This window comes from Engystomops pustulosus, chromosome 6 (assembly GCF_040894005.1).
Source record: "Engystomops pustulosus chromosome 6, aEngPut4.maternal, whole genome shotgun sequence".
NCBI classification, from domain to species: domain Eukaryota; kingdom Metazoa; phylum Chordata; class Amphibia; order Anura; family Leptodactylidae; genus Engystomops; species Engystomops pustulosus.
This window is the reverse complement of record NC_092416.1, coordinates 55,912,330-55,917,657: the sequence shown is the minus strand read 5'-3', so window position 1 is coordinate 55,917,657 and position 5,328 is coordinate 55,912,330.

Sequence of the window (5,328 nt, the reverse complement as noted above, 5' to 3'; positions counted from 1 at the left end):
AGATTTATATGAATGGGTTGGGCAGTGACATCACACATGTACGCCTACCACCAGGTTGTGCTTCTTAAAAGGGCAACAGCCTGCGTAGGGGTGGGGGTGGGTCCCATGAAAGAACACTGTGTGTGTGTGTCAATGATTGATTACTAGTGTTATATCATATTATACTTCTATGCAGCCCCCTACATGGCAAATTAGGAAGTAACAAGTATTTGATTTATGTACTAAAAGAAAACATCTAAAAGTTTCATAGATCAAATTTTCCTTTTTGTTCTCTTTTGATTTCTTGGTTTACTTTTTGGCGTCCATTTACATTAAAAACTTTTGTATTCTCAAATCAACATTTTTTGCCATAGTTTTACAATCAGATGTGCAGACTTGAGTTTAGTAAACACTGGTAACTAATATGTGAACATCTGAACAGCTAATATGTTCCTCTTCTTCTTTCTATGTCTGCGTTTCTCTTTTTTGACAATTCAAGAATTACACTGTAACTTCCAAATCAGCTACTCACAGACCTTCCGTATAATAATAAATCATAACGGCTATAGCGCCATCATATTACCCAGCGCTGTACAGATCATGTGGGACATATACAAACAAAATCAGACATATACAAACAATCGGAATTAGGGTCCTGCTAACAAAAGGTTACAATCTATGGGGAGGAAACGACCCCCCCCCCCACCAAAAAAAAAAAAAAAAAAGAAACAATAGGAACTGATCTCCGGACAGGTTTGTTAGCCAACTGAACTGTGAATCTCTTTCAGGTGGGTAAAGAGATTTTGATATTGACCCAGCTCATTTTGGTTTACGCCCTTGGATCAATCTTATATTAGAATAATATTTCTAAAGTTATGCATAGACGCCAAACTGCACCCTTTCCTATAGATATAACCAGATAACACCTGAAGCTTTGCTATTATACTTATACTATACTATACACTATGCCCTGTTTACAAGCGCTGGTATCATTGCTGTAAGAGAATTGTGGATTTCCAAGTGTCTTACAAGGAAAACCCTTAAGGTTATATCAGGTGAAGCTTAGCGTGTCTGCATTATATCATCTACAGTCAGGCCAAGCTGTTGGCACCTTTAAACCGCTTCATTTAAAGTAAAAACACGGCAGAGAACTGCCTTAAAGGCTTTGCTGGGGTCAGTGCAGGACTGTTTGTGTACTATACGGTTATCGCACAAAAAGATGGATACAAAAGACCGCAACTCACTGTACACAGAGCGACAAGGATCAAGTCATCTAGGAGGTTATGAGAGGTTGAAGCAAATACATAATGTACACACAGTGATATGAAACAGAAGTTGGCGGGATGATGTATTGTATTTACACTGTGTACAGGGGTGCAGCTATAGGGGGCTGCAAAGGTAAAAGTAGCACCTCGGCCCAGGTGTCCTAGAGTCGCCAAAAGACTACTGTGCTCCATAAGACTACGGTGATATTCCCATTTCTACATAGGAACCTAATCTATCTATCCATCTGTCTGCTTATCTATCTATAACCTGTCATAGAGTCTTTAATCTAAAGAAGAATCGATCCCAGCTGCACCAGCTATATTCATAAGCACACGCTAAGAACTGGAGCACTACATCACCAGAAACTCTGGGTACATAGATTACCTCACATTTTTTGCTTTAAACCTTTGGAGTACTGCCTATAATATCTATCTATCTATCTATCTATCTATGTATCTATCGTAGGAGAAAGAAGGCAGCACTCCGGGACATCCAGTATAACGTGTAGAAAGTGGTTTGCGATGTTTCGGTGTGAACCACCTTCATCAACATTGCCGCTGTTTCAATAAACTTCACCCTTTGGAATTTTGGATATTTGGAGTGCTGCCTACACTTTTTTCAACTTTACTAATGAAGTGTCTTGTCAGGATGCATGGAGGCACATCCAAGTCAGTACGGTGTTGAAACTCCTAAGAAGGAGGAGTGCAACGCCAACAGGTCCTGGTCAGGCCTCCAAAAATACGAAAGTAGGCAGCACTCCAAGTTTCAAGGAGAAAAATGGGTGAAATTTATTGAAAGTGTGGTCAATAAATTTCGCCCATTTTTCTTCTCGGAACTTGGAGTGCTGCCTAATTTTGTACTTTCGTATCTATCTGTCTATCTATCTATCTGTTTATCTACCTATTATTTACCTTATATCTAATTTCTATAGCTTTCTATATAATTTCAAGTAAATTCAAATAGATTTTATTGCCAGGACCAATTATAAATTAGCATCTATCTATCTATCTATCTATCTATCTATCTATCTATCTATCTATCTATCTATCTATCTATCTATCTATCTATCTGTCCATCTATCTATCTATCTACATGTCTATCTTATGTCCAATATCTGTATCTTATAGGTATACCTGTCTATATTACGGTACATATATCTAACGAAGAGAAAGTCAAAGGCAGCACAGTGGAAACCTTTAACAATGGGGGTTTGTGACTTGTGGGTTAATGCTGAGCTCAGCCCTTTTATATACCCCAGTGGCACTGTCAGTCCTGTGAGGGTTATGTGTAATGCAAGTCACTGGTATCTGCCTCATTCTAGCACAAATGTTATTTGGCTCTAGTGGCAGATTTGGGTTGTCACGTACTGCACTAACTAGTACATGTGATTCCAAATGTGGGCTGTTTTCATAAACTTAATCAACTGCTTCATTGCGTTCCTTTCCAAAAATGTGCACAATTCCCCACCTCTCCCCACGTCCTTCCTGCTTCCCTGCAGGAGCATTCCCAACCAGGGGAGAGAAACACATGAACCTGTCACCCACAGGCAGCTCAATTATTCTGCTTTGTTGTCGATATGGTTGGTAGGGCAACACACTCAAAATATCATCTTAAAAACTTATATTTATGTTGTCCAGCTATTCTAGTCATTGGGAGCTGTAGAAAACGAAATTCATAGAGAGCCCCCTAGTGGAATAAGGGGGTTCACGGAAGTGTACAGAACCAAACCTTACTGATAGTTTTCTATTCCTTGCTGTAAATCTACAGTAACCAGCAGCGCTGCAATCGGTGAAAAAAAGAATAACAAAGCAAACTATTGTTTACTGCCCTGTAATTGTCCAGTTACTCGGCAATGCCAAGGCGGAGAAAATTGAATGCAACACGGAGTCCAGTAAAATCAATAGTACGTTTGCACATGTATGCTTTCAAAACAATTTTAGTAGCAATAGATATTGGCTCTACCTCCGGGAGTCATTCATTGGAAATGGGGTGCATTGAACCCTTCCTCCTGTTTGATTGGATGGAGAATGTGCCGCATATGTGCGACCACTATGGCAGCCCTGAGCGGCATATAGTCTGGTTTATTTTTATCGCCCCATAGAGTGACCACACATATGTCATCTATTTATGACCTATCCTATTTATGATGTTAGATGTTATATGAGAGATAAGCTCATATAGCTGAATTTTACATGTCCTTCAGTTTTATAGCCACCTGCATAATACATCCCTTTAAGTCCATTAGGACAATTACAGCAGATTTTCTTTAGAATGCAGTGCCTCTACAATCAAAAAAATAGAGGGAAATCATTATGCAAGTTATTCTTTCTAATCATGTGATCTGCTCGCTAATGCTTGCAATGGCTCGTGAATTGTCGACAGGTCATGTTACTTATTAACTGTACCTGCTATTTACCAAAACTATTTGTATCCCCTAAGTTATGAACATCTGCTTGAAAAATAAAGCTGTAATGTTCTGATTTGGAGGGCAAAACCTCACTCTTACTGTGCAGCTGTTAACCCTTACGTATCTGCAGTGCACGGTGGGTGATATTCATGGGTTAAAGAACAATGACGTTGTCTCATCTCACCCGTTGATATAGATTTTTTTTAAAATTTTATTTTAAATAAATCCAAAAATTCCTGCTCCCTCCCTTCAAATTATAAAATGAATCACTTGATAGAGTTTGGGTGTTTATAAAGAATTAGGAATGTGAGCGGGAGGAGGCTGACAATCTAACAGGAAATTCCAAGCCCAGTTCCTCTATTCACACTTTCACAAAGTCACCCACTTGGTCTAGGTTAATAATATTTACTTTTGCCCACTCTGAGGACAGGGGAGTCTTATATCCAGAGGTAGGAGAGACAAGGCTCTGTGCAGCTGATAAAGCCTGCTGTTTGCTTATATACTGGCTAATCTCTGGTTAAACAAAGTGCTAGACCAGTGTGTGAAGGTCACATGGATTAACCTGTTCATGTCCCAGATAAAACTATGTTTCAGTGCCGTTCACTTATAGTATATTTTTATTACATTTTTTCCTTACTGTATGTTTAGGCTATTAATAAATTTCAATGGAAAATTCCAGTATAGTAAAATGTTTCATGATTTAATGTGAACCCCTACTTTTTACTACAATGTTGTCTTTAGATCCAACATCCAGTGCTTTTTAATTTCCAAGCATATATTTATAGTGAATGGAGTCCTGTTTTACTTAGACTAGAATTGTAAAATAATGGCTACCACCTGCCACCATTAGGAGGAGCTTCGAAGCTCAGTGAATCCTTTTTTTGAGATTTGTTTTAAAAAATTTTTAGTAAATGGTCCTTAATTTTAGTCTCTTTAGGCACTCTTCAATGCACCATTAAAAATCTGTTACTGATTTGTTATAGTTGAGGCATTTTACATGACTGTGTCTAGTGACTTAAAATTTCTATATACATCAAGTAACATATGTCTGACGTTTGATCTATCCTAGCCTGCTTCCACCCCCAACACATGCATCATCACTAATAGCAACAAATAATTGCTCTAAAATTGTGGTTATGCTATGCATAAATGGTCATCAAAATATCAGCTAATATAAGCCGAAAAATGTTATGGAGATAGACTATGATGGAGAATTAAAATGCTTCTGGCCCTTTAATCAGTCTTGTGACTTTGTCCCTGAGGAGCAGACACAGGACAGAAGATGGCCTGCTGGTCACATGTCCTGCATCGGTCTGGGCAGGTCATGTGATCACCACTATTTTGGCTGTAGTCGGTTGGTTGCAGTGCATCCAGCATGGCCAGTGTTGTGGTGAGAAGTCTCAGTGGGGCAATGTGCAGTGTTAGCAGTTACACATCATTACTATGGTAACAGAGCAGGACAGTCTGTTACATCATCACTGGCGGCAGAGCATAAGAGGGAGGAGTTACTGAGAACTAAAGGATCATGGGACTTGTAGTTTCCAGTGGTGGCCATTTTGGTGATAATTCCGCCTACTTTACAAAGGCCATACATTTTTGTGAATCATAAAAGCATACAATTTAAGTTTCATTTTTGTGACTAATAACATTGAGGTTTTTTCATATTCATTTATTTA